Genomic DNA, 19494 nt, shown 5'->3' on the forward strand with positions numbered 1-19494 from the left:
GAACCCACGCACACACGGGGAGAACATGCAAGGCAAGAACCATGCAGAAAGGCCCTTGTTCCAACCGGGGCTCGAACCCGGGTCTTCTCGCTGCAAGGCGAGAGTGCTAACCACTACACCAACGTGTGGCCCCTTTTTTGAGGGTTCAATTTGAAATTGTCTAAATGAAACAATGACAACATGTCAATCAGCGGGAACTGAAATTATTTTTGTTCTTTTTTGCAGCGTAATACAGAGGCTTATGTTGACACTGTTGATTTCCGATATATATATATATATATATATATATCGCTTAAGGGTCAACAATTTAACTTGTCAGTAATTCTTTATGATACTTTAAATATATATATATATATATATATGTATGTATTTATATATATATATATATATATATATATATATATAGGATATGTGACACCGCTGTGTCGGCTTTAAACATTTATTCAGCAGCCTTAACGTATGATGACACATTTTGGAAAATGTTATATATTTCAAAATACTAATACTATTTTTTTTGTTGTGGTTTCTAGATTAAAAAAGTTGTCTTTCTTTGTTGTATTTTACACATGCCAATGCCTATTCATTATATGAATGTTTTTGTTGTTGTCGTTTTTTTGCTTTTAAAAGATGAAGTCGGAGACAGTTTAAAATAAATGAACATATTACATCAATAAATTTAGTTTTGTGATGCACTTTACTCTTCCTGTAGTCATTTAACGCTGACAGAGATCATCGTTCAGTTTTGACTTCCTGTTTCCTGCGGTTGACATCCAGCGTCCAGTAGTTATTAATAATCCTTAGATGTGATGTAAATGGAAATGTTTTTGTCATCACATCAGATCAATCAACAACGATTGCTCCCCCACAGCCACAGCAGTGGCAGCACGCACCGATGCACACACCCACATGAAAATAGTCTTATGAACGTAAGCAAACATCGACAATGTGTAAAATGTGTCAGTTTCTGTGTCACGGGCCCAGCTGGATGGAAAACACATTCTCGCACTTAATTACACTCATCATATCAAATCATGCTTCCATTTAACGTATCCCTCCATTCCTTCCAATAAACAAATTTGCCGTAATTCAAGGCTCTTTTGCCTCACTCACTGGGCCTGAGTCATCCCTTCTGTCTGCAGACGAGGTGATTTGTTTCCTCGACTTTCAGTATTAACTTTCAATGCTTCTGCAAACATGAGCATGAACGTCACGACGTTCAGTGTGAGGCGGTGGAGATACACATTTTCCGGCATGAGGCTGTGAAGCGCTTTTGATCCAGACGCACGTCGGTTCTCTTATTCCTCTGATCTGCTCACCCTCATGGGGGAGGCAATGGAAATGAGATTTTATTGATCTTCTGCTGACTCTCCCAGGTTCCCCTGCATCAGTTGGTGAGCAGCTTAATATCTACGTCTGACACAGAGGCAAGACAGAAGTTTGACCTCGTCTAAAACCAGTCACCCACTGTCACACTTCCTGGCATTTAAATTCCTCCTGGATTTGACTCCTGTGCTACCACATGTGATCAGATCTGCCGTTTATTCAGATACTCATTAATGTCATGTCTGTTTGTGAGAACAACATTGTAAACAGTTTGTCATGTTAAACCTGGGACATGTCCAAATATTCATGATGCATGATTTCACACAGATTTTATTTCCGCCCAACCAAAGGTCCCACTGTTAATTGAGTTAATTGTTTACACATTATAGACAACCCTTCATTTATACGAGAGTAAAAACACAAAAGAGGACTAGAATGAAGCAGAACCAAGTTATAAGGATTTAGCAGACACACACACACACACAGACACATAAATAATATGTGAGTCTTGTTTGTCTGTTAGCATCACCTGTTAGACGTTACCTCATCAGTTCACTATATATTCTCCACTCACCTCACAGTCTGTGATTGTCTTTTTCCCCAGTTTCTCTGTGTTTGAAACATCCGCTGTGAGTCATTTGTGTTTGGCCGTCTTTGATTTGTATACTTGTTCCTCATGTGACTGCTTGTTTTGTGTGTGCTCTGAACCCTGCGTCGCTGTAGTAAATTGGGTTTCTGAATTCCACCTTTTTACACCGTTCCATGTAAATAACAGGTCTGTCTCATGCAAAGACTGAAGAATAAAACAAGTGCTATTTCTCTTCTCAGTAAGCATCAGTTCCTGACTCACTGACCGTAAACAAACCCTCCACTGGTCTGTCTGTCTGACAGTTTTTTTGGCACTATTGATCCACTATGTGCCAGCTGATCTACCTGTCTGGAATAATCCCCTCAGAACTAGAGTGTTAGACACAGTACTGTCAGTGTCTTATTCTACATCGTGAGGGGAACAAGCATCAGTGACGTGGAACATAAAACTGTCTCTGTCAACCATTAAATGTGTGTAGGAACTAATGATCTCCAGCCTCACAGGGCACTAACATCCTCCACATTACGCAGCAGTAAGCCTCTGTGACTCACTCCTTAAGACCGATGCTGCTTCGATGCCTCCACCAGCCCACAGGCTGACATTTACTGCCTGTCATCGTGCACCTGCTTTCATCTGAGGACACAGCAGGACCCTGCGTCCTGAGGGTTGAGGGGACGTGTCCTCCTTCCTGCGCGATACCACGAAAACAATTGGACGTTAAACTGTGCCAATTACACAAATGAGCCAGTTGTTTTTCAGCAGTGCGATGACAAAGGCATCAACATCCTTTTTGGTTTGCAATTATATAAAGTCACCTTTTTGGTAAATGGTCAGTATTTATATATAATGGCTCTGAGCTACAGAATCACAGCCAGGATACATATTTGTGTGAATATTTTTAAAGTAAAAAACAAGACTTGATTAATAGATGATTTTATAATTAAATCTTGACATCCCAGAATGACTGCAGCCCCCCAACTGGTACTGAAATTCATCAGTGTTTATTGTTTCATTTGTTTCCTCCAGCCCTGTGGTATGGAGAATGGAGTAGATGATGAATGAATGAATGAATGAATTTGTTCACTCCTTATTTGGATTGATTACTCTGACATTGTGTTTCTTTCATAATTATCTGTAACATTGGGACAAACTTTAATTTGTCTAGACATTTTTTAATGAAGACCACACTGTTGAGGTGGTTCTCACCACATCTTGGCCACACTCTGCTCTGCCACCACTCAGCATCCAGATCAATAGAACATGTGTAGCCCAGGAACCAGACGTGCAAAAAATAAAGTATTTTCAGGAATGCAACTACTGTTAAACCTAAAATTAATGGCTTTAAAATCTTTTTGGTTGGTCGGTTTGCAGTGTTTCAGTTCAGTGAGTGAGGCTATGCAGTGAAAGATCTGGTAAACTCAGATTTACAACAATTACTACTTGTACCAGTGGAGGGCGCTGTTGCTTTAATTGCAGTTGAACTCAATTATTATTCTAAAGGGTATGAAATGTCTCTGCTTCCCTCTAATCTATGCACTCGCAACCGATTCTTTGACACAGATGAAGAAGTCTGCTGAGGAGAAAACACAGGACATGTAAATAATGCACAGCTTTCTGTCCTGGAAGAGGAAAATCCTCCTCGGTGTCCACTCACTGACAACTTTATTAAGTTCACCTGTTCTACTGCTGATCAGTCGCTCACATGGCAGAGACTCAGTGGATTCACACATATAGACACGGTCAAGACAACCTGCTGAAGCGCAAACTGATCATCAGAAGACGACTCAAGTGACTCTATCAGCACACCAGATGAGTTAGTCGGAGTTTTTTATGCACTTTTATTCGGAGTTATTCTGAGCAATGTGTGTGTATTAAAATGTGTATTATGATGCAGACCACAAAGCTCCACCCTGACATACAGTACATTCCACTAATTACTGAAACACCACGGAAGCTCTTTTATCATCCCAGTAATGAACCCATTAAAATGTCCTGTGATGACACAGAAACAAGATAAACAAAATAGTCAGACCTCTATTGTACTACATAAATACACAAGCGGGACACAGTGTTAACATGCTCCATCACTTTCTGCCTTTGGTGTTTGTTTTAGTGCGACATAAATCTGTTTATATTCATACGCACATTAGTGAAAGTGATGAAAGGAGGGCAACCGAGAAAGGTTGTTTATGATCAAGCAAAGTTTGTTGCTTAAACAGTCATTCAAAAAACGAGCGTTTTCCCACATTTATAGTCATTCTAACTCTTTATTTATCATATAATCTCTTGACATGATGCACGAGTTCCTGGCAAAAAAATCACAAATGATTCATAATAAAACTGCTTAGTGTTTCTCTCTAGTGGATCTGTGAGGTAATACAGGAAAAGCATACAGTTTTTGTCAGGTCACTCACAACTGTAGTGTGTGTGTGTGTGTGTGTGTGTGTGTGTGTGTGAGAGAGAGAGATGTTATAGGAAACCAGAAATCAAAACCAGTTTTCCTTTGTTTGATGAATCACTTTTGTCTTTAATCATTTTCAGACACACACACACATAATCAGAGACGTCCAGGTGAAAGCAGTTGTCTCCACCACAGTTATACAGTAAGACCACATTTCAGCTACATCATGTCAAAACAAACACACACACACACACACACACACACACACACACACACACACACACACACACACACACACACACGGCCCCTCTGGTCTTTTGAGGGTAAAATCCTCATGATTGTGATGTTACATGCAAGCAAATATGGAGTCCTCTCTCTTTCTCTGTGTGTGTGTGTGTGTGTGTGTGTCCAGATGTTAGTGGGACATCTGGAGCCCAACCCTGGTGCAGGATCAGAGAAGCCGAGCGAAGATCAGATGAGCCCCCGTTTCTTTATTAGAGCTCTCAGTGAACATGATTAATGAACGCTGCGTCTCGGTTAGACCGAGTTTCACGCCTCCTTGTGCCAGCTCAGAAGTTTGAGCGGCTCCGTCTCAAGTTGCTCTGGGCCCTGCAATCGTAGCATGGTCAGAGGTCTCGAGTCCATCAGCAGCAGATCAAATGCCTGCTCAATCGAAACGGACAGGGACGTCGTTCAGGCTGTAGACGGACACGGGCAGGGAAAAAGAAAGTAATGAGTAATTAATGTGATTCTTGAGAGGGCATAAACTTGTACTTTTTTTTTTTCAACACAGCAACTCAACACTAAATATACTTTTTAGTGAGAAAATTAAAGCATTTACAAAGAACTGAGGAAGCTGAGAGGAGGCAAAACACCCAGGTCCAGCTTCGACTGTGTTTTGGATAACTATGACCTGGATGAATGAGAATCCACACAGAAATAAACCATTTCATTGCAACTATTGCAAAAGCTCAAACGACGGCCCTGCTTGTCAAACACCACACAAATACAAATATACAAATATAATCAACGCTGCAATTGTATGATAAAAGGACAAATAATCAAGTAGGTGCAAACAACATTTTTTTTTAATACATTTTATGTAAAAATTTAACTTTTCGGTGATGTGCTGTTTATGAGCCTCTTGTTCTGTAACTGCTGGTCTTATCTCACCACTCTCTGTCCTCTGTGTCCCTCCTCTTTTCCCTCCTCTTCCTCAAACACCTCCTTCACTAACTCCTGTCTCCAAAGTTGTTCTCCATTGCTGAGCACAGTAAAGAGCAAATCTGACTCCGAGAGTGATCTGATGCGTCTCCACATGTGCACTCAGGGGTTCAGGGGAAGGCAAATTGATTGCAGGGTTTCAGTGGCAGCTTTTTTTTGCAGCAATTTACACACAACAACTTTGACCGTTTTGAATTATGTGTCTAATGTAGAGAAGTGTGTTTGATGTTTTTGGAAAACAACAGTTGTGCAAATCTGGGCTGACTTTCTGCTCCTTTTGTGTCCATTTATATTTTAGTGTGTAAGCAATCGTAAAACAAAACAAAACGGGTCCTCCTAAGGACATGTCCCCTACTGAGAGCAAAAACTGCAACATAAAAAAACAAAAAAACAAAAAAACAAACCTACCAACCTCAAATAATCTGAAATGTGTTTACCCATGAGAGAAATATCACATTAACCTGCGCTCCCCTCCAAAAAGTGAAATCACCTGGCCTTCAAGCAAATCACTTAAAACGCACTAGAAACATAATATGTGTCAAACTATACACCGTATATCACGATGTGCAGGTCTGCACTGCACCAAACGGTCCCCGCTGTGCATTCAGAGGGACAGCAGGCGCAGGACTGCAGCTGCAGCCAGAGCTACAATGAAGATGTGTTAAAGACTGCGAGGCCCAAATATGCCAGAGCAGCTGGACTCAGTGTGTCTCTCTCTTCTATGTGTAAACAATGGGCCAGGCAATATTAAGCAAAAACACATGACGCTTGTTTCTATTCAAACTTTCTCTCCATCGCTGTGTGCTTTTTTGCTGTCGGGAGCCTTCTGCACGAACACATTGTGTTTTGAACTTCCCCGAAATGTCGGCAGTGTTTGAGGATACTTTGGAATGGCGCGGTTAGTGCGACGTGTCGGCCCTGGCGAATTTTGTCTGAGTGGAGATTTTTTTTTCCGGATTTTAATTGAGAAGGAACAAATGAATGAGTAAATAAACTCCCACTTCCAAGTCGTCCACATTTGAACTATTATCGGGTTATTGTGGAAGCAGTTTGAGGTCCAAATCATGAAAAACAAGAATCTGTTCTTTCAGAATAAAATGGCTTCTTCTCATGAATGAAGAAATTGACAAATATTGTGCAACATTTACACTTTTTTAAGGGGTTTTAAGGGGGAGTGACGTCGTTTTACTCACTTACTATTGTTTATTTTAGCCTACATAGTACTGTATGCAGAATGGGATTAAATGCATTGCTCTAGAGCAACACGGCAGAAAACCAGACCTTTATCAGATTAACTGATGGCCCATGTCAAGAATGTTACACGTGGCCTCTGGGTTACACACGCGCACATTTGTCGAGATGATATCAAATCCAAAATCGGTCTTTTCTGCAGGAGTTAGAAATATCTAAATCAAATCAATGCCCTCATTTTATTGTACTGGGATATCTGTGCACGACCACGGTGAGAGCTGTGGATTCTGCTGAGCAGCAGACGACGCCGACTCTGCACCACCTCAGCTCTGTTCGCCCGCCAAAGGAAATAAATAAATAAAAATAGGAGTGAGCCAGTGATGGAAGTCAGATGATTATGTGACACGATGATGTTACTGGAAACATTTCAAGCTCAGCATACGATGCACAGAGAGAGAGAGCCAGCTGCAAGAGTCCCGAAAGTGTTAAGCACTATGCATCGGTCGATGTTCTCAAACCATACCATCCTGAGCCTTTAAGAGCCTCAATCTTAATCTCACCCAGAACTGTTTTGAATTAAACACGGATTACAGCTCATTAGGTGTCATCTTGTTTCACTTGAGGATTCACATTAAAGTCATGGCACCGTGGCCAGAGATGATGTGACCAGTTTAGCTTGAGATAAAAAGCTGCAGTCAATTGTTCCGGATAAATCAAGTGGCAGACTTTGTGTTTATTGTCATGACTGTGGATTTGCAGATCCCATTAACCCCTTTGTTCCCCCGTGAGCCCCGATCCCTTCTCTGTCTGTGCTGCGTGTATCTCAGTGGGAGGTGACCGTCAGGCTGCACAGTGATACAGACCACACAGATGTGTCTGTGCGCTCACAGTCCTATGCCACACACACACACACACAACACACACACACACACACACACGGTCGCCTGTTTCTCATAAGAGGAGGCGGCAAACTCTCAAAAACAATCTTTTGGAGAAGTTTATATAATTAACTAAATGTAAAAAGCTCAGGGAAATCTCCTTTTCTCAAGAACATGATAACCAGAGACTGGCACCAGCTTGATGATTGAAACAGCAGGTAATTATTATTATTATTTATTTTGATAATAATCTGCTCCTAAATCACCACCAAGCATCAATTCTCTTAATCTCCATCTTCTGTTTTCTGTTGAGACTAAAGCAACAATAAAGTTATTTATCACCCTCAGCATATCAATTATGTTTCTACAAAACAATGTTTATAGACATGTTTTTAAATCTTTAAAGCCTGGCAGTTAGCCGTTTGATCTGCAATTGATGTGAGACAAGAAATTGAAAGGCATTGTATTTCCAAACGATGATTATTATTGATTGATTATTGATTATCATTTCAGTATTTTATTATAAACTCTCTTTGTTATCACATATTTTTCAGTAAGTAATTCATCTTTCTGGTATTTTTTGACCCCCCCCCCCAATGTTTTCTCCTCCGATATCTTCTTTTCATATATTGTTTGCACAAGTATTTAAAATTCTTGTTCCCCCGCATCTGCGTAAAAGAAATGATAAAACTGTCAACATTTGCACATATCGTGCTGGAACATGAAATGAAATGAAAACAGCCATTTACAGACATTATTTAACTGTGTAACATGAGTTTCAGCAGAATTAGGTAACAGCAACACGGTCGATTTCAAAATTCCCCTATTCCCAGAACTGACTGCAGCGTGTGACTTGATAACGTCTTACAGTAAGAGCACATTTCTGCTTCCCCGTCTCTCATCAAAGAAAAGAACAATTATATTTCAACGACGTTTCACACACGAGACAGTCCTTTGATCAACACTCTCTGCAGTCGACCAACAGTCGCTCATCGGCACATGTCTCCCATTAACGTGATCAAGTGCATCCAATTCATGCCTGCTTGTTCAAATCATTGTTTCTTAATGACACAACTTCCATCTGCATTTTATCACGATGACGACTCTCATGGAGGAGATTTACAGGGAACAGTAAAGAGCACCAAATAATTAAACCAAACATTTACACAGAGGGGTTTTGCCCCCTGTCCCCATCTGCTCATGTTTACTGCTACCTTTACAGATTCAAAATCAACATTTTCAAGCTGCCTGTTCTGTAGAATAAAGCCAGCCTTGTTAAAGAGTGCAGGATTTATTTGTTGCCTGAAGTCCAATTGGTATGTTAAAAGTGTTTAAATAGCATTGCACATAATCTGCATTTGGTCTCAAAGCTTTGAGCTGTAAAATCTGCAGGTACAAGTGCCTGGTCGTCCTCATAAATTAAATTATTGGAGGGGGCTTTTTATTTGGGTCAGTGACCATGGGAACTCTGCAAGTCTGTCTTCTATTTTGGACAATCTGTAGGCGAGTTAAAGGCAGCTGTAAAACAACAGGTAGTTCCAACCCACCAGTTTGAGTGGCCAAAGACATGGTGCAGTCATACTAATAATTCCCCATCAACAGAGCTGGTGTTGCTCTTCAAAGGAGGAAAATGGCTGCCATTCAAAGCCTGGTGGTATCCAAGAAAAGCTGTGTTGATTTTAGTGTGGATCGTAAATCCTGATTCAGATCAGCCACCCCGCAGAAATAAGAGTGGCAGTTCCAACTGATGTCTTAATGTGTTATGATGGGAACATGTGAACTCTCACTGTTGTTTACCAATCGTACGCTTGTACGCAATTAAACTAACAAAGTGAAAATACAGGTTATGGATGGCTTTTCAACTAGACTCCACAACTGAGCCGATATGAACGATCATTATTACAACACAGAGGCACTACAAGATTATTTGCCCAATTTTACCCATGATTCACAGTTGCCACCGCGCAAGCTCACCTGAGGCACAGCTGATCTCACTGATTGCTGGGCGGTGTTGTGCGCAGTTATATATACAGGTGTGGGGATTGCGCTCTCCTTCTGTTTCCGCTTCCTCTCTCCGGTGGTGGCTGCAGCGTCCTTTGCGTGCGCAAAATGCGCATTGGGAACGTGGTCTCCACTTGATGTAGTGGCTGATCCGTGGTCCGCTGGAGGCTCTCCTGCGTGCAGACTCGTAAACGGAAGGTAGGTCGGCGTTTTAACTGAGCTCCGTGTTAACTGTTGCCGTGCGCTTTCTGCTGCGGTCAGTGGGGTTGAACCATATCCTCCGGTGAAAAAGTTTTTAAGTGAAATTGTAGACGAGTCACTCAATTTATACAATAATGAATCATTATATTTTCAGTTAAACTAATAATATGCCTTTGTTTTGTCAGAGGCTCTGGTGATGGTGCAGCTTGGTCACCACACTCTGGATTTGGCTCTGGTGATTTTCCTGGTCCTGGTTTGGGCCTTTAGTTCTAGTTTTCCTCCTCGTGTTGGTTGGAGCTCAGGTCTGTTGGCACAATTTGTGAATGTGTCTCATGTGCAAATCATTTTAAGTGGCCGTCTCTTTTTACAGTTTGCTGTTGCTGTTGTATGTTTATGTTTTGTAAATTGAGTTACGTTTGTTTAGTTTTTCTTTAAATTGTCAAGTTTGTTTAGCTAATTATGTGGATTAGTTGGGCTGCTTTACTTTTGAATACTGCTTCTTTATTTTGTCTGAATATTTATTTCACTTGTAGATTTTCTTCATCCATTTGAATATATTTGTTATCTCGTGGCATGGCTGTTTTGTCCCTCTCTGTTGGACAGGTGCTCTGCGTTTAGGCTGCAGTCAACATCCTACTGGTATTTCCTTCATGATCCCATTTTTTGATTGTTGTGCAGTGTCACAGTGGAATAGTTTGTGGACCCTTCCCATTATTCCCCTGCTGCCGTGGTAAACCCCAGCTCTGTCCTCTAACCTTTCCCCTACTGAAGTGCTCATTTTAAATTGTGAGAGTGATTCCTTGTGTCTTTTAGACTTTTGGGTTAAACATTTGGAAATTATTGTTTTTAACGAACCTTTTGTTACCTTGTTCAATTCTATAGTCACCCTTAATACATAACATTCAATGGGTGGTGTTGTTGCAACACTAATACAAATGTTCATACACGATAAACCCGTTCGCTTTGGTCAAACGCCATGCAAAACTTTCCAACAACATGTCTAGTTTGCAGGTTTATTGTTGCCACTGTACTATTTTGGACCTGAAGTTTCAGAGTTATGCATAAATTCAGCTTCGTCTGGTATAGTTAGTCCTGCAGTGTACAGAGGCTGGTGGCCGTACAGGGTGTGAACACTCAGGCTGTGGTTTCACGATCCAGCTGTGTAGTGTGAACACATTAAATTGTGAGTTTTGTCTTTTTAAATTGTAGATGATGTACGCGTACAACTTCATTTGGTATTGATCAACAAGATTTCTAAAACTGTACAGTATAGGCTGAGCTTTGGGCATTTTTCTTTTTAAGTTTTCTTTGTTGATTGATGATGATTTTTTAAGCGGAAAAACTAATCTAGACAGAAATTCTGCCAATTCACGAACGCAGCTGCTGCTCATCATCGATTCCCGCTTGTATTTGACCGCAGCTCGTCACTCTCCTGTCCTCACCATATCGTTTAATCTGCCATTGTGGTATTGATGCTTTGGCAAGCTCCCTAGTCCTTGTTAGTCACTTCCCTGTAAACCCCCTGTTCCAAGTTAACTCTGTGGTTTCCCTTTCTCAGATTGAACTGACATCCCCTGCTGTCACCACACCCACACCCACTGGCCCCCATCTTTTGTCCCAGTTTGGTTCCCTCTCTGCCATCAGCTCTCTCCACGCCGGCTCCTTCTTCCTGCTGCTCAGCCTCGGTTGGTCCTTTCTCAGCACATTCCTCTAACTCCACCTGGAGTGTACCCTAAAACTGCTGCTACATATTTACTTGGCTCTGTCTGCTCTATGGAGTTCACATCTCATCGCGTATCTTAACATAATGAATCTGATGGTGTAAAATCTTGGAAAAACGGATGTCAAGTACAGATTTAAGCAATTTTTTACGGTCGTTATAAATCACACTGTGCGAAATGGAGCTAAACTTGGCTAAAACATCAAATATGAGGCATCCACACCGTAGAAGGCTGACTATTGAATCAGCTATTACGTCTTCAGCTGCAGCACAAGTTGGCAACATCATAAGCATGCACCAGTTAGCTCTGTTAATCATTCTTTTGCTGTGTGCAACAAACAAATACATGGTCGCTGTCTTTGAACACAACACTGTGACAGCTTCTGTCTTTGAATCTCTCACAGTACAATGTTCAAGACCCTCGCTCAGGGTTCTACAATAATAGAGATTGGTGGGCATCTTTAATCCGGGACGGCCCAAAATTGTACAAATAAGTTAGCCAATGGCAACAATAATAATAATCTGTCATAATTCCACGTTAATCTTCATTACTATGTAGTGCGGATTGTTGCTCTTACAGGCAATGAATGTGTATTGTGCAGCTGTGTTTAATTGCCAGTGATTTTTCATTTTGCACTTTTAGATCCCTTGCAGTATTTCACCTGGTTGGTCTAATAAGCCCACACACACACACACACACACACACACAGAGAGAACATGTGCAAACAGTGTGTGGCAGCAAAGACCTCACATAGCAGGCATAAGATTTAGTATGCCGCTCTAACTACACTCGCCTGTCATCGTTCTTCATCCGGTCGATCTGATTAGCTCGGGGTTCCTAACAACCACTGTGCAATTAATATAAATGTGGCGATAAGCTTGTGAGCCCGCCGCGGGGCGGACAGTGAGCAGACCTCGTGTTTGGCTCAGTTTGCCATTATGGGAGAGAGAAATTGGGCCTGTAGCCCATTAGTCGCCATATCACGGGGGCCCCTCTGGGACGGCGTCGCCTCCAGATTGAGTTAAGACATGAAATATTTCCCATGAGTGTGACTAGAATGATGAATAATCCTGTCTTTTGGATTGTGTGTGTTCTACCACCACCTCTGTGTGTGACTTACTGCGTGCAGGAATGTTGTTCCCAGGCCGCGCAGCTGTACTAGGTATGGCGCAGCCTGATTCACGACGAAGGTTTCCCATTATCTTTTTAGAGCTGTTGAATTTAGTTTCGCCGAGGAGATTTACACATTTTCCCCCCCAATTCTGTTCCGCACTTCATGCTGACAGGATGTAAATTAAGAGTCAGCGAGGGGAATAGAGTTCCAACTATGAGCGAATGTTTTAATTGTCATATATCTGACTTCAGTCTGCATGAGGTCCTGTTTAGCTGAACGGGTAGAGGTTAATCCCTGCTCGCGCTTTGATTCCTGTACTGCGATGCATGGTGGCTAGTTAAAGCAATGCAATATGTTATAGTGGATTATGGATTTTTATTTTAGGAAGTCAATAAAAGCTGCTGTTTTTCTTCACCCGTAATCTGCAGTATTCGTGCTGTGAGGCTACTACACTGAGGAGCTCATGGGGTGTATAATATAATATATGAATTCTGCATGTTCAGGAAAAGTGTCAAGGGTGGAGCCTCCAAATCATAGACCCCTGTTCCTCTGTGGCCTTGTGATGCTGCTAATCAACAGACCTGACCACAGGATCTGTCCAATGTCTCCTCACACGGTGCATAATCCCTCCTGTCCGAACAGGTCATGGCCAAGCCGGGGGACATTTTCAGGAAAAGACATTTAGACCCAAAGTGCTCACTATAAGCTCTTTCTGCATGGCTGAGTCACAGCAGCGACATCCTCCTGTGACGGATTAGGGGGGGGGGAGATGAACATTAACCTGCCTTCACCAGTTTACATAACATTTATATTTACATTCATTTGCAGTAAATAACGCTGTAGTGACTGATGGGATGGAGGTCACTTGTGGGACAGATATTTGTCTTTAGAAAGTAAGAGATAAACTCCCTAAGTGTGAAAGAATATTTTACCATCGGGGGAGTATTTGTATTGTTGCGACATTTGTAATAATTACTCATCGTCTTATCTACAACTATGAAAGTTCTTCCGAACCCCCTGCCACGTCCGTGCAGAATTAATGTTGTAATCTTTCTATTTCTCGCTTTTCTGATTTCAGTAACATCTACTCTTGACACTGTGACATGTTAGTTTTGCTGTATTGTGAGTGTGAAAGTGAAAGATTCATTGCATTACAAAGAAATTTATGTCAAACAATGAAGTACATTTTTTATGGTTTGTGTTGAGTTAAATGAGAAGATTGATATTCACATATCTGTAATATGCTCAGTACTGTACATTTGGCAAGTTTAGCTTGTCTGGGAAAAGTTAGTCTAGCTATGTTTAAGATCAGAATCTACTTTTCTACAACTTCATATGATATTCCTGGGGATCTGGTAAATTGGACAATAAATTGACCTTAGGTGTGAGTGTAAGTGTGGTTGGTTGTTTGTCTCTGTGGCCCTGTGATGGATTGGTGACCAGTCCAGGGTGTACCCTGCCTTCCACCCTATGTCAGGCCCTCATGTGGAGGATAAAGTGATAGAAGATGAATGGATGGATGACGGTTTTCTCCCACAGTCAAAACTCATGCAGATTTGGGGATTAGGTCAAATCGGACACTCCTGCTGTAAATTGTACCACTGGTTTGTACCTTTTATGGTGTGTTTCCACCGAGGGGAACGCTTTGGTACATATTGTTTTGTGTTTGAATTAGGAATGGTACCAAAATAACCAGCCTGGACTGTTCCATTTTTTTGGCATCCTTCCCTCGGGGGTACCAGAGAAATGGTGCGGTACGGGTGGAGCTAGACCCGCGACAGTCAGCGGATTAGGCGACAGAAAAGTGTCACTCCCTTGCGGCCAGTGTTTCATCAACACCTGCAGTCTATTCTCAAACAGAGCTTGATTTCTTGTTGAGACAAACAGCCACAAACCGAACAGAAAAAGTGTTTTTGCACATTTATCAGGCTCTTTGTGCCACAAGTTCTGTGCTAATGTAACTGTTGGATCTACATTCTGAGCTATTGTAGCATGTGCAATTGCGTTATTTGTTTAAATTTGTATCCCTTTTTTAGTTTGTCATTTTTTAAACAATCCCCGTAGGCTTTTTTTTAATCACGTCATTATCCAGTAAGCGGAGCCAAATCCATCACGCTTGACACAGTTTCAACACATGACGTGTTCACGTCCGAGTTGTGTTTATGCCCAACCTGCAAGTGAGAGTGTGCGTTTTCAGCTGCCGACTGCAGGGTGCACCTGTGAAACTATAAATCATATACAGTAGGAGCTTGTGCAGGTACAGTTTTGTCAGAACACAAAAAGGGCCGCATGGCAGCAAGAATTCTTATGAGAATGTAAATAAAACTTTTAGCCGGGAAATGGCTTTTGATTATTGCAATTTGTTATGAAAGACGATATGATTGCTTTGAGGTGAAGGCCACAGCAGCCGTGCAAATTGGTCCAATTTCTGCACAATTATGTTAAAATGTTATGTTTGGACGGAGTTTGTGTTGCTCACTGAACACACATCAAAGAAAGTGAGCTCAAAACATGCGTCGAACATGTCTGGCTTCAACATTCCACATGGGCTAACGTCCTGGGAAGCGATACCATTACTGTAGAGACAACGCTCACAACTAATATTATTTCAAATTGGCTAACATGAGCATGAAAATTCAAACCGTCTTTGGTATACAGACAAACAGGAGTAGTTTGACAGTTCTGTGGAATTTGCGTCACCAGTATACTCATGAAATTCCCTGGTATTCAACACGGCATCATAAGGACAAATATAAAAGTAAAACAGAGTATTTCCAAAGAAGCCGCCGTTCTCGAGCCAGAAATCAGATGTTGAACAGCTGTTTAAAGGGGTGGACAACACCTTGTAAAATAAACCGAAACATCATTCTCCTCTGGCTTTGGCCACATCTCCAGAGTGTTTGAGCAGCGGGACAGAAACCTGCTTTTTCCGGTTTGGATTTCATGAAATAATAAGCGATGATACCACAGTGTTTTTTCAAGTACTGTATATACTTTATCCCAGTGGAGCGAAGGCCTTCACTTCATGTTAGCGTGGGACCAGCAGAATAATGATGCCATCACACCCTAAACTAAATTAGACTCGATAAAGAGACCAAGAGCGGAACATGCTTTTCTAAACCCAGTGATCTGCACCATTTAAACCAACGTATTTGCTTGAAATGATGAAAAAAAGTCCAGCCAGAGTGTCAATTTATGAACTCGTCACTGCTGCACACAAACCATCGCCAACAATTGTGCAACGTCCATCGTAGAGCCCTTCCTTCCACATGACCTGTTCTCATATTGATGGATGGCTTCTGCGCTGTTTGGCTCGAACAGTCAGGTGTTTGCTGTGATAAGAGAGGCACGTAACACTCACATTTCTCAAACTCCCTCGGTCTCTGAGCAACACGACTGCAATAAAAACACTATTACAGCAACTTATCCGATTGGAAGATGTTAAAACTGAGGCCAGAATTGTTTCACATGCCTCCTTGTCAGTGTTTCTGACAGGTAATGGGACTATTTCTAATGGCCGTGAAGGAGTCAAATAATGAATAAATGGAATGGACGTAAGATGTGTTCATGAGGAGAGCTTAAAAATCTTTGTCTTCCAGACACACTTGTAAAAACAAGTGATCTCTTTGCAGCGTTCTTATATTAGCTCATGATACCTTGGGAAGTGTTTATCAGACCAGAGAGAGGTAATTCCTTTTGCCAACATGCAGATTGGGAAATGTTTCTCATCGGTGTGGATATCATGGTGCACAAAACACATTATGTGGAAATAGAATTAGTCACAGTAATCACACTGAGTCTCTGCTGTTGCACAGGTGTTTTCACCAGATTATACATCACTTCTTGCCAAAAAGTTTCAAAAGTATGTGCAGAAATGTATCTCCTAATGTTGCGTAATGTCTGCAGTGTGAGCTCTTAAAACAATTGGCATGTTTTTGAGGGTTTATCCAGTTTAATCTGTGAGAGGTTTAAGGAAATAAACTTAAAGGGACATGGGGGCATTTTTTTGTTCCCGGATTCACCGTCGGAGGTTGTTCTAATTACCATGTCGCACCAACGCAAGCAGTGGATCATCCACTGACATGCGTGGGTTTGTGGTTTTATAGGATGAAGCAGGTTTGCTGTACTGGAGTTCCAATAAGACCGTTTGAGTCTCCGTAGATAAAGAGCGACTGTGGGACTCTCCTCCCAGTTAAACATCAGTGGGGTATTCATGTGAGGAAATTCCATTCCTACAACTTCCACGTTCAGACGCTGAGCCCCCACTTGCGTTGACTCGTTTGAAGAGACTTGACGGCATCTGGAGAGGCCAGTGTCCCTCACTCAAAACGGAGACCGGTATCATGAACTCCTGAGGGATTCCTGAGGACATTTGAGTCCAGGGGATTCTGTTCTGTGTTCGAGAACTCACCGGCTCTCACTGTAGAGATACTCCACTGAGATGGCATCACAGATACAGTCGGATGTTTGGAATGCTTTGCCGTCAGTGAGACTGTAAACTTCACCCTATTTCAAGATTGCTCTGAACTAATAAGTGCGTCCAAATATGATAATTTATTGATGACTTTGTAGTAATGCCAAGGACGTAAATGGTGAATGTAAGGAGTAAATGTTCATTCAGTGGCCAAAAGTGGTGAGCAACACAGCCACGTTCATTTTCTACTACAACTTTATAATCCCCTGAAACTCCTTTTGGGAAGTCGGGGATAATATCTTTGCTTTTATGTGTTTCACAACTGTTTATTCATTAATCACAAGCACTTGGTAACGATTAAGAATGTGGGTCCTGCCCACAATGGGAAACACATTTCTGTATGTGTGCTTAAGTGCAGATAGACAAACACTAGATATAAAACCCCAACTTGAGAGGACTGACGAAGGGAACTATCCTTCATGGGAACAAGTGAAACCATGGCCTCTGTGGTTTACAGTAACAAAACACCACCACCATTTCATCTGCTGCCTTTTCCTGTGGTTCCCTAATAATGTTGCTTTATATGTTGTATGAATTTATGGGATTGTTTTGGGGACTAAGCCAAAAGAGACTATGGAATTAACTTTTACCAAGTCACTGTGCGCATACGTGTTTGTGTGTGAGTGCATGTGTATTCCTTGCGTGTTTCATTGATGGTGAATAAAACCAGCTGTTTCTATTGAACAGTGGCCAAGAACTCCACACAGCAAGGGGAATAGACGGTACCAGTGAGCACAGTTACCTAACATCGCCTGACCAACCACTGACCACTGCGCCCCGCTTTCCACTGAGGTGACTATTGGTCAGATCTCCTTTTAACAATGGAATAACCCTTTAGTGGTTTCACTGAAACATAAGACGCCTCCCACAGAAACTCAAGAGATGTAGCAACCAGATCTGAATAAAAACTCATATTATTAAAAAATAATGTTCATATTATACACAGGTAGAACAGCTTGTGTTATAACCTGTGATACATATTTAATCTCTGTTTCCACCACGCAGTGCAGTACAGTACAGTACAGTTTGTTTACATTGCATGATTATTTGAATTTTCATTGCAAGGGTACCAAAATAACTCGTTTGTATATTTGCGATTGGTCAGTACAGTATGATAAAATACAAAACGGCTGTGTTTTTCTGTGCACCCCGTCTCCTCCTCACAAACAAAGCTTGTCTTCATCTTGTGACACACAGCCACATGCCAAGAAGAAGAAAAAATGCTGGATGTCCTCCATTGTTGCTCTTTCGTGTACCGCGTCACCTTCTCCCTGTTCTTTGTGGAATTCATTACGCCGTCTCGCTGGCATGCCATCGCACAATATTTACGTAGCCGACACAGCTATCATCGTCCGGCATCATCATCATCATCTGGCAACACAAGTGTTAGATCAAGGTTTCAACCACACCGCGGCGAGCTGTACCGCTTGGTGTAAAAAAGGCTTAGGGAGGTTTTTTTTTTGTGGCATGGACCTGAAACCCAGATGTTCCATGGTGCCAAATCAGGTGATGCAAGACCAGGGTCACCATTCACTATTTTGTAACTCAACGTACCATCAAAATAATCTTGGAGATATTATTTGTAGGTTCAAATTCTACATTGTGTTGCTTTAATTTGCAAATGAAGAACAATTAAATCCTTTCTAACGTGAAGGCCACTGTAGTGACGTGCTTGGGAAGTCAGTGAGGATTCTCTCCAGTGTCACCATTCACCAACCCTTACACCCTGGACATTTAAATGCACTAATAGTTTGTCGTAAACTGTGTATACTGTTTACCCTAAAAGTCCCCTATGAAGGTTTATTTTATTAAATTATTGGTTCTCTTTTCATTGCGTTGTTTCAAGTTTGTATTCATGTTATTTTATATACACAATACGCAAAGCACCGCTTAATCTTTACAGTAATAGTAGAGAAATGAAAAATGATTTTCATCAGTGATTTAAAATATACGGTGAACACGACTCACATGAGATCATTGTGGGTGTTGTTTCTCGGTGTGTGTGTGTGTGAGGACATTAAAGTTCAGCATAATGTGAGAATACAAATGTCGAGCACAGTGTTAATCACATAACCATGTGCGCAGTTCAGCTCCTAAAGACCATGGCAGACCTGCGGCTCGAGCAATCAGGCTGTGATTGCACGTATGATTAAAAACACACATAGGAATGAGTGGATAATTATTTATAAAAGCCTAATCTCTACTGAATGTACAGGCTGTTTCATTAATGACTTTTCCTCTCTTTTCTTCTATTTTAATTACACTTAGATATGCAGAAAATGTATACATAAGGAGGAAAAGATGGAAAGTTAAGGCTCATTGTGTCACGGTCTGCCACTGAGTCCTTATGATTTGAATCTAACATTCAGCTGCTGTC

The 19494-nt window shown here is 41.5% G+C and overlaps 1 protein-coding gene across 1 annotated transcript in view; it reads left to right on the forward strand.

Annotated features, from left to right (window-relative positions):
- The first annotated feature begins 9698 nt into the window (after positions 1–9698).
- Positions 9699–19494, forward strand: part of LOC131459134 (collagen and calcium-binding EGF domain-containing protein 1-like) — a 41822-nt gene continuing 32026 nt past the window's right edge. The window contains exon 1 of the mRNA XM_058628593.1: positions 9699–9805. The gene's annotated coding sequence lies outside the window, so the exon portion shown is untranslated. The remainder of the gene's footprint in view (positions 9806–19494) is intronic.

This window comes from Solea solea, chromosome 5 (genome assembly GCF_958295425.1).
Source record: "Solea solea chromosome 5, fSolSol10.1, whole genome shotgun sequence".
Classification (NCBI taxonomy): domain Eukaryota; kingdom Metazoa; phylum Chordata; class Actinopteri; order Pleuronectiformes; family Soleidae; genus Solea; species Solea solea.